Source organism: Malus domestica, chromosome 06, assembly GCF_042453785.1.
Source record: "Malus domestica chromosome 06, GDT2T_hap1".
In the NCBI taxonomy this organism is placed as follows: domain Eukaryota; kingdom Viridiplantae; phylum Streptophyta; class Magnoliopsida; order Rosales; family Rosaceae; genus Malus; species Malus domestica.
The window spans coordinates 29,657,946-29,669,197 of NC_091666.1; the positions used below are offsets into that span (position 1 = coordinate 29,657,946).

The 11,252-nt window shown below is 39.9% G+C and overlaps 2 long non-coding RNA genes and 1 pseudogene across 2 annotated transcripts; 2 read left to right on the forward strand and 1 right to left on the reverse strand.

Annotated features, from left to right (window-relative positions):
* Positions 1–305: 305 nt before the first annotated feature.
* LOC139197109 (uncharacterized) lies at positions 306–1,605 on the reverse strand. The gene is made up of 5 exons (XR_011582214.1): positions 1,372–1,605; positions 1,191–1,288; positions 1,010–1,107; positions 829–926; positions 306–653 (listed from the first exon to the last, which is right to left on the reverse strand). It is a non-coding gene; the product is annotated as an uncharacterized lncRNA (long non-coding RNA).
* A 6,098-nt stretch (positions 1,606–7,703) lies between these two features.
* LOC114825493 (putative pentatricopeptide repeat-containing protein At1g64310) lies at positions 7,704–9,989 on the forward strand (annotated as a pseudogene).
* A 225-nt stretch (positions 9,990–10,214) lies between these two features.
* On the forward strand, positions 10,215–10,956 carry LOC139197107 (uncharacterized). Its single transcript, XR_011582212.1, has 2 exons — positions 10,215–10,340; positions 10,563–10,956. It is a non-coding gene; the product is annotated as an uncharacterized lncRNA (long non-coding RNA).
* Positions 10,957–11,252: the final 296 nt, after the last annotated feature.

Consider the following 11,252-nt stretch of genomic DNA (forward strand, 5'->3'; position numbering starts at 1 on the left):
AAAGCTTCATCTACAAAGCTTCATCTACAAAGCTTCACCATCAAAGCTTCACCCAGAAAGCTTCATCTACAAAGCTTCACCATCAAAGCTTCACCTCGAAAGCTTCATCTACAAAGCTTCACCTACAAAGCTTCAACACAAAACCTTGCTCCAAATAAACAAATTTTGTTCACAAAACCCAAGATGCCCTTGAACTTGTACAAAAACACTTGGGTAAACATAAACATTTTTTGTTTTACACCCACAAGGGCCCAAAATTTTCCTTCTTATTTATTCACTTATATATGTTCCCAAACATATTATAATAGATCCAACAACAAGCCAAAGTCCCAAATTTCATAATGGACAAAAGTACAAGCAATTCATCAATAATGAAGGTGCTACAAAAATTGGAATCTGCCCCAAAATAGAAATCCAACCCAAGAGACTTTTTCTCTCTCTCCCTCTTCCGCCTCCTTTCATCTATCAAATTTCTGCAACCTCTGCTCTTCTCCAATGGAGCTGAATTTTGGACACCCTATAGTTCTTGAGCATATGAACAACTTTCAAGAAGGAACCATTTCTGTTTGAGCGACGGAAATTAAAGTGTTGAAGCTCCAAACATGATAGTCGGCTTCTTGCAGATTTCGAAGCTGTTGTGATGTTTCGAAGATCTGGAAATATTTAACCGTTAGTTCATCCTGAATTTTTGATATGTTATGAAAGAGTCGATGAGGAACAACTTCAATGAAGAAAGCATACCGATCTGAACAAGAGAAAATGGAGTTTCGAAACTCACAACAAATCTGACGGGTTGACAGACAAATAATAACCAGTCATTCATCATACCTGAATTTCTTGAGTTATACAGCTCCGAGGGATCTCAAATTTGGATATGTTGTAGTTCACAAGCTGAGGAACAACTTCAATGAAGAAAGCATACCGATCTGAACAAGAGAAAATGGAGTTTCGAAGCTCACAACAAATCTGACGGGTTGACAGAAAAATAATAACCAGTCATTCATCATACCTGAGTTTCTTGAGTTATACAGCTCCGAGGGATCTCAAATTTGGATATGTTGTAGTTCACAAGCTGAGGAACAACTTCAATGAAGAAAGCATACCGATCTGAACAAGAGAAAATGGAGTTTCGAAGCTCACAACAAATCTGACGGGTTGACAGAAAAATAATAACCAGTCATTCATCATACCTGAGTTTCTTGAGTTATACAGCTCCGAGGGATCTCAAATTTGGATATGTTGTAGTTCACAAGCTGAGGAACAACTTCAATGAAGAAAGCATGCTGATCTGAGCAAGAGAAAATAGAGTTTCAAAGCTCACAACAAATCTGACGGGTTGACAGACAAATGATAAACAGTCACTCATCATACCTGGATTTCTGGAGTTGTACTGCTCCGATGGCTCTCCAATTTGGATATGTTGTAGTTAAGGAATTAACGAACAACTTTCATGAAGACAACTTTGTGATTCGACCTACAGATGATGGTGTTATGTTGAAAAACAATTCCGGTTGTTAGGGGAAATGAAAAACAATTCCACCAAAGAAACATCATTATGATGTTTCATCATTATGGTGTTTTCATCATTATGATGCTTTCATCATTGTGATGCTTCCATCATTGTGATGCTTCCATTATGATGTTAATGCACCAACGGTTACACCTTCTGCAATTCCACTTATTCGGGCCTAGCAACCTTCATCAACAAAATCTATGAAGAAAAAGTCCGGGGCTACCACTTAGAAAACAAAAGAATGAAGTTTTGGTACTTACGACATGGACTATTAGCAAGACACCTCATTCGTCAACTCCCTCGACTAGAGACTTGGGGGACTCCCACCATATGCTACTGCACCTTGATACTCGGCAGTCTCACAACCACTCAGTGACTTGGATTTTTCAAGTCTCCAACCGAGAAGTTTTCCTCACTCGGGAAATTAAGGGAACACTACCTCAAACTACATGCTTCACTCACAAAGCTTCAACAATACAGGTTTCAACAAAAGCAAAAATTCAAAGAACTTTATGAAGAAGGCTTTGGTGTATTTAACACAATATGTTGAAATGAAGCAAAGCTTATTTATTAATATTTTCGATAAGCCACAAATATGTACATATACATGAGTCAAAATAAACAAACAAAAGGGAGCCTTCACAAAGGTTGCTTAGGGGAAGTCTCAGCAGTCGGTAGAGCCCCAGAAAGAGAAAACACCGGAGGGTGGTTATCCGGAGCCTCAGTACTTGACAAAACCCCAGAAGGAGGAGGCATTGGAGGTTCATCATTTGAAGCTTCATTACCAGGTACAACCCTAGAGGATGAAGGCAATAAATGCCTTTGGAACAAACCTACAAACCGCTGATGATCAAGTAAAACCTTACCATCAGATTCCTTCATCTGGTCAAGCTTCCTCTTCATGTTTGTAGCATAGTCATGGGCGAGCCGGTGCAACTGCTTATTCTCATGCTTGAGCCCTCTAATCTCCTGTTTGAGACTCATCACTTCAGCAGCCAATGATTCAACTTGGCGGGTTCTAGCAAATAGGCGTTGGGCCATATTAGACACAGAACCTGCACACTGAACACTAAGAGCCAGAGAGTCCTTAACAGCCAACTCATCAGACCGTTTGGAAAGTAGTCTGTTATCTTTGGGAGTGAGAAGGTTCCTGGCCACCACTGCAGCGGTCATATCATTCTTCATCACAGAATCCTCAACGGTAAGAGGACCAGTAGGGGATATGAAGGATGGGCGCCATATGTTGTCTGGAGAAGGCGTGGCTGTCTCTTCTCCAAGGTTCAAGTCAAAACGACGGTCGGAGGGTCCAGACATTTTCAAATGTGTTGAAGAAGGAAGAGGTCAGACAAATCAAGATCTTAGAAGTGCAAGAAATGAGCTTCTACTGGTAGAGATTCAAGTGTGCTGTGGAACTTAATGCCAGCCTCTATAAAAATCTGCACTCGACGGAGCTTCAGAAATCGAAGAGGCGTTTGCTTTCTCAAAAGCTGGGCTGCTCAGAGACCACGAGGGCCGATCTCAGAAATCGAAGAGGTGTTTGCTTTCTCAAAAGCTGGGCTGCTCAGAGACCACGAGGGCCGATCTCAGAAATCGAAGAAGCACCTGCTTTTTCAGCCTCGTCAGCACCTGTCACATGCACACTCAGCTTTGCAGAAATTACGGGCAATCTGTCGAAGATTTCTGGTGAAGTAGAAAGCACGTGAATCTTACTGTTCAATCACCGCTCTCCATATGCACCATCAACTCCTCGGGTACCACATATAACTTTGTCAAAGATCTCTGACAAAGTTTAGGCACGAGAATTTCGAAGTTCCAGCTACCCTACTATTACCCATAAGGGTAAAGGAACAGCACCACTGCTTGACAACTGGAAAGTCCCTATGTGTGTCGACCTCCGTGTTTTGCGGCAAGACAGGTTGGCAAGAACGTCCAACCTTTACTCACATTCGAGAAAAGACTCCCAACATAATTACTTTCTCAAAAACCAGAGTAGCACCGCTTTCCGAATCTCGAGAGTCAGATCCTCGACGGGATTGCTTGTTCGAAAACCGAAGAGGCACAACTCTCAGAACTTCGAGAGCCAGATTTCCTTAGATAAAGCTTGTCTGTAATCTCCACACGTAATATCAGCTTTCCAGATACCACATACCACTTTTTCAAAGTGCTCTGACAAAATTAAAACACGTGAAGCTGGTAGCTCCCACTACATTGCTGTGACCAAGAAGGGTAAAGGAATAGCATTACTACTTGTTATTGGGAAATCCCTATATACATTGACCTCCCTCCTCAACGGACAGGCAAACCTGCAAAAATGCTCAACCCTTTCTCACATTCGAAAAGGCACCCTCAACATAACCTCTCGAAATACTCAGCTTTATTTCCCCCCGATAATACCTCAGCAAATAAGCCACACCAAGAACAAGAGTATCTCATATCATCAGGGTCGAAAGCAAGAGTATCCCATATCATGCTTTCTCCCTGTCTTTGTCTTTGTCCTTGTCCACACCTGCAGGACAAGGAGAAAGAGAGCAGTCAGTCGGAACCTGAAATCAAACCTCCAATTTGGAACTGACTGCCTGGAGCCTTTGCCTGGTTGCTTACTTAGCATTGCTCTCGAGTACTCATCCTCAACTGCTGTCAAGGTCACGAATTCCACCGGCAAATACCTCATGACAGTTGATCAGATATTGGCTCTTTACACTGAAGCTGCCAAGCGTGGATGAGTCACTATGAAGGAATGTTCTGAAGGACCATTTAAATGCAAAGGTTGCACACCACTTCTGCCATGCAAAAGATTGAAGCAGAAGGTTCAACGGTGATCTGAAACAGATCACTACAGCACGACACCTTTCCATACCACATTCATTATTCCGTCAACAGCAAAAGTATCCCATATCATCAAGGTCGAACGTACTCTAGATTTGATGGACTTGTTTTGACCCTCAAATTTTTGAGTCGGCCTTATACTCTGAAGGGCACCAGAAAACCCTCCAGTACAGTTCAAGAATAAGCCTGTGGAAAGTTACTTCTTCAAAAGCAAAAGTATCTCATATCATCTCTTATCCATTTGCTTCTCCTTATCCTGGCAGTTGAATGAGAGACAAGGAGAATGAGAACAATCAACCGGAAGCCGACGTCAAACCTCTGATCCTGGGTTGCTTACTTGGAAGTTTGACTGCTTACCTTGTCTGTCACCTCTTTCGGCAGATCTCCTAGCTCGGCGACTTGGGGGACTCCTACTATAGGGTTTGTATCGCACTTGACCAAGCCCGAAACTACAAGTAAGCTTCAAGTGAAATTGATACATTACCTTGTGCGTCAACATCAGCTAAATACACCATTCCCGGATGGAGGAAAGGTACTTCCAGAGAAGGGCAGATGAAGATTAGACCACACTTCGGTACTTAGAAGTTTCGTGATTACTCAAGGGATTGGATCTTGCAAGTCCCCAACCGAGGAGTTTCCCTCACTCGGGAACTTAGGGGAGCACTGTTTGTACCATACTTGACCAATCCCGAAACTACCGAGCACCGGCCAACGCTATACTGTCAAGGACCCAGAAGAGTTCCCCTCCGACCAGGAGGCCAATCACTACTCGACACGTGTCAAGATTAGAAGCCAATCAGAGCGCAGCACGTGTCAACATCAAGAACCAATCATAACATGACACATGTCAATGTGACAAAGCTACAAGTTTTTCTATAACTAGGGGTCATTCCCCCACAATATTGCCTAATGCCATTTTGTGTTAAATCATTCACAAGAACTCACTAAATTGAGAGCTTGATCCTTTGTACTTGTGTAAGCCCTTCACTACTAATAAGAACTCCTCTACTCCGTGGACGTAGCCAATCTGGGTGAACCACGTACATCCTGTGTTTGCTTCTCTGTCTCTATTCATTTACGTACTTATCCTCACTAGTGACCGAAGCAACCAAGCGAAGGTCACAAAACCTGACACTTTCTGTTGTACCAAATTCTTCGCTGATTTTGTGCATCAACAAATATCATAGACGGATTGCATGTTTCATATACTTTCTAGCTTGAATGCCACAAGTATAATATGCATTAGAAAAAATGAGTTTTAACGAAAGACTCCCGGTATTGTTCACTTTGAACGAAAAACCACATTTTTACCTTTTCCAGGTACTATTCACTACACATTTATTTGTCATTTTTCATTAAAAGTAAAGTTTTTTTTGGACTTTTCGTTAGTTTTCCTTTAGGAAAACATAACCTTCATGGTTTGCATGTGTCAACTTATACGTAATTGGTAGAACTACAGATGATTGATTTTTTCTTCAAAACTATTTCAATCTTTTATTTTCTCTTTGCTGCCGAGTTTTTACTAAAACTAATTTCAATTCTTTTATTTTCTGTTTCTTTTATTTTTTCACAATTTCAAATCTTGTTTTAAATAGTCAGCTAAGAATAGGTTTTAAATACAATTTATTTATATCAGTTGTACGAGTTTTAAATACAAATGGTTCATACTACAATTACCTGTTTTCTTGCAAGTATTTCAATCGATACGGGATACCCACCAAAAATATATATAGGAACGCACTACCTTATTAACGTTCCCGGACCACCACCTCCGTCACCGTTCAAGCATTCTGCTACTCCGCCTGAGTAATGTCACATGGATTTTTATATTAATCGGAAGAGAATTTGCCTACGTATAAAGTACCGGGATGTGAACGATTAGTGTTTCCGTTTGGCTTTGGAGTCTTAATCTCTACAAAGCCACTAGAGCCAAAGTAAATGAATGTGATACGGTCGGTTTTTATAATTCTAGTAGTCATATAAGAAATTTGGTGTAAAATTATAAATGAGGAGTGAAAAATAGGAAATGTTGAATCCAACGATATTAAGGGCTGTTTGATGATTATTTTGTTTTTATTTTTTTAGTTTTCACATTTTTGAAAACTGAAATCTTGTTTGTTTATTACTTTCAGTTTTCAATTTTACAAAAAATGAAAATTGAAAACCAAAAAGTGAAAACTCAAGATCAAATTTTGAAAACTCAAGAAAGTAGTTTTTAATTTTCGGTTTTTTTATTTTTATTTTTCTTGAAAACTAAAAACTGAAAATAGTTACTAATTAAGATTTTAGTTTTTAGTTTTCAAAAAAAATGAAAATAAGAAATGAAAATTGGAAACAAAATTGATTATCAAACAATTTATTCATTTTTAAGTAAGCATTTACTTTTAATAGCGGGACAAAGTCTAGCAGCCAGTTGCTGGCTCTGAATAACCGGCCTATCAATATGTTAAATTCCTCTTGAACATAATTGGACGGGTTGTGTGCGAGCCGAGTGATATTCCTAAACCTGTAATTGCTTGCTGGTGAAGTGTAGATGGCAAGCAGTTATATGAATACGGTGCTTTATCTGTAGATATTTTTCCATCTCTCAAAAGAATTGTATGGGAGTCATCCTCAGAGGTACTTCTTCAAGGAAAAGGATCATCGCCGAATCCTTTTCCTAGGGATCATCCGTGATCGCGACCGTTCATCGTACATCGTACGGTCAGTTTTCGTTAGGTACTATTTATATTTAATTTTAAATTTTAAATTTTAAAATAATTTCTGACTGCGTGATAGACGGTCCCGATCACGGAATCCCCAGGAAAAGGATTTGGCGCCAGATCCTTTTCCCTTCCCCAATGACCTTAGCGGGGAATTCTACTGTACTCCGTGTAGGTATTTTTGTTTACGTTGGACTGGAAAGGGATCCTCTCCGGATCCCTTCCACAAAATTCTCTCCATCAAACAATTCGGTTTCTTGAAATTTGATCAAACGACTATAATTATTATAACTTTTAAAATGAACTCTTGTTTGTAGCAATTTGATCAAATTTAAAAGATTCAGATTAATTAATAGAAATAATTTGGTGGAAGGAATCCGGAGAGAGGATCCCTTTCCCGTTGGACTTGGCTGAACATTAATTGTTTCATTTTATAAAGTGAAAAAGTAGGGCCACAACCCTCTTCTTATTCGCAAGTTGCCGGAGCCCTCTGCAAGTGAACTTATTTTTCGAATGCAGGGGCCGTGCCTCTGTCTCTCCAAAGTTTACCAATCGTTATCAAGAACCAACCAATTGCATGCTCTGTTTCTCAAAACCCATCTCCCCCACGACCCTTTTTACGCAACCAGATTACTCAGATTCTATGCAATCAACGGAGACGTTCGCTCCGCACGTAAAGAGTGTTCGACGAAAGTCCCCACCGGAGTGTCTACCTTTGGAACTCCATCATTCGAGCCCACGCTCAAGCACGCGGATTTGAAGATGCATTTTCTCTGTTTGCTGAGATGCGTAGAACTGAAATCAAACCGGATAACTTCACTCATGCTTGCATTGTACGTGCCTGCGCTGATAGTTTTGATTTGGATGGACTGAAGCTTGTGCATTGTGGAGTAATGGTTGCAGGGTTGGGATTGGACTCCATTTGTAGCAGTGCACTTGTTTCAGCTTACTCAAGACTCAGCCTTGTTGATGAAGCAAGCAGGGTGTTTAATGGGATTCGACAGCCGGATTTGGTTTTATGGAATTCGATGATTTCGGGTTATGGAAGTGGCGGGTTTTGGGATACAGGTTTGCAGCTGTTTAGTGAGATGAGAAGCATGGAGATGGTGCCGGATGGATACACAATTGTTGGGTTGCTTTCGGGTTTAGCGGATTCGAGCTTGATAAGTATTGGAGAGGGAATACATGGTCTTTGTTTGAAATGGAATTTAGATTCTAATGCTCATGTGAGCAGTGTACTTGTGAGCATGTATTCGAGATGTATGTCAATGAATTCTGCACATAGAGTTTTTAGTGGTTTGTTCGAGCCAGATTTAGTAACACGGTCTGCTTTGATCACTGGGTCTTCGCAGACGGGAGAGTATGACAAGGCATTGTTCTTTTTCAAGAATTTGAACATGGAAGGTAAAAAGCCGGATTCGGTTTTGATTGCCAGTATGTTGGCTGCTGCTGCTCAGATGGCGCATGTAGGGCCTGGTTGTGAGATACATGCTTATGTTCTTCGACATGGAATCGAATCGGATGTCATGATTTCCTCTGCACCTATAGCCATGTATTCAAAGTGCGGCTTCTTGGGGATGGGTACTCGTGTTTTTTAGATCATGCCAGAGAAGAATATTGTTTCGTACAATTCCTTAATATTGGGTCTTGGTTTGCATGGACTTGCCTCCGAGGCCTTTAGAATGTTTGATGAGATACTCAGAAACGGATTGAAACCTGATGAGTCTACATTTTATGCTCTCCCTAGTGCATGCTGCCATGCTGGCCTTGTCGAAGATGGCCGGGAAGTTTTCAAAAGAATGAAAGATGAGTTTTGCATTCAAGCTAGAACGGAGCATTATGTTCATATGGTGAAACTTCTTGGGATGGAAGGAAGATTGGAAGAGGCTTACTATCTAATTTTGTCCTGCCTGAGCCAGTGGACAGCGGCATATGGGGAGCCCTTTTCTTGTGCTGTGATGTATGTGGAAATTTGGAGCTGGCAGAAATTGTAGCCCGAAGGCTCTTTGAAAGTAATTCGGAGAAAAGTGCTTACAGAGTCATGCTTTCGAATATATATGGTGGTGATGGGAGGTGGGATGATGCAAAGAAGTTGAGGGATTCCATAACAGAAGGAAAACTGATGAAAATGCCCGGGCTCAACTGGATTAAAGGTAGTGAATTTTTGTTTGATCAAAATATTCCTTGTAGTAGGATTTAAAATTAGTGACAAAACAAGCTATCTGTGCTAGGAACAGAATATTTTTTATAAGTACGGAAATCTGACAAAGCTCTTACTTTCTGCGTTAATCGAATGCCATAAAATCTCGGATTGGTTTTGCTTGTTTTACCTTCTGATCTTATAAGCAGCTCTCTAGTGATGCATAAAGAAGGCCAGAGGCAACTATTAAGATATGAAGATGATAAACTGAAGGATATAATATTGTAATTATTAAGCTATAAAGACGATGAATTGTCAAATGCAACTGTCCGTAGCAGTGGATTTTATTCTGATTTGTGATGTTTTACTGGAATTGAAAGTGTGTATAAAACCCTAACTACTTGTATGGAGTCAATCATAATATTTGAGGGCCAACTACTTGTATATGGAAACAACCCTAACTATTACAGCTTTGCATTGTCACAAATGTGATCCTGAATATATCAGACAGCTTAAAAATTATCTGTTCACCCGCATTGGCTCCTCTCCATCCGAAGATCTCCAAACTTTATTAGATCCTTATAATTCCTTGGTGGCAGCAATTTGTTACGCCGTTGATATGGTACTAAATGATATGTACATTGTGCCTAATTTTGTAGTTTTCCTCTCCCCCATCAGGTGTCAATCGTTCTGCATGATCATTCATCAAAGGCAGCAAGTCTAACTGCTCAAGTGTAGTGAGAAACTGCAAACCTTCAGGTAACATCTTCAGCCCGCAAGCAACAGTGCAAGTGGAGGATATTCATAGAATCTGAGTATTCTAGTTGGTGAAGACAGAATTCTCGAAGAGATGAAGACAGAATTCTAGTTGGAGTATTCAGGTAACGTCTCCATTTGGTGAAGACAGAATTCTCGAAGAGGATTGGGGACCTGGGGACCTGCAATTTAGTTCCTGTGTAAGGGTGGTCATCATATACTTGCAGCGAGCCCTGGTTGATCAATTCATTTATATTTTCTTCTGCTACTTCCTCCATAATCTGCCCTACTTTCTCTTGAACCAGTCCTTCAGCCACTAGTAACCGAATAAGTTTCCCTTTGGAAATCCAGTGGTTCTCAGGGAAGATGGAACAATATATCAAGCAGTGGTAAAGAGAATCAGGTAAATCTCTACAACATATTTTTTATGGAATACATGAAGAAGAAGCTGATGTCTCAGATTCTTCATTGTCTTGAGAGTCTTTATTTTCTTCCATCTCAAATTCAATGGTATTTGAACTAGCCATAGAGATCTACCAACTGTGTTTTGCATTTGCATACAGAAGAGAAATATAGCAATATTTATGGGTTAGAGATTATGTCATACGGTATATATGCTTTGCAGTTTGATCCTTGTTTGCATTTCCTTCAAGCCTGTCGTAGTGTTGTGGTCTTGTAGACCATTTCTTAGAAAGCTTCAGGATGTGACTTCGTGGTGGAAATAGAGGCTTATAGTTTGTGATGGTTGAGCTTTGTATCGAAGCAGCCTGCAGCGGAAGAGATGATGAAGAAGCTGATGTCTCAACTTCTTAGTTCTCTTCGAAGTTTTTGTTTTCTTATCTCTCCTTCGATGGTATTTGAACTTAGCCATATGGTGTTCTACAAATGTGTTGATAGCTTATGCAGCTTGATGCGACTCTGAGATGGTAGCAGATGCAAATTTGTTATGGTTAAGCTTTGTAAAATCACATTTAATATAAAATTTCAATACAATAAAAATATAACATGATTTTAATTGATATGGGACGAGGATGGAGATGAACGATAATGATGGTATGTACTACCAAAATTACTCTTTATTTTTTTTTTTTATTGATTTCTTTTGTTACTTTATGCTTGGTTCAAATGAAAACTCAATTATGGCTCTAGGGCGACATTCTATTTTTTTTAAACATTAAAAATTGATTCTAACCATCAACTGCATCATTATACAGTTTACAAAATATAGTCTAAGAAGATGTTTTTCCAAACCTTTCCCCTCCCCCATAAATTGTGTTAAAAATTTAAACACCATTTTCTCCGCATTAGACAGTTT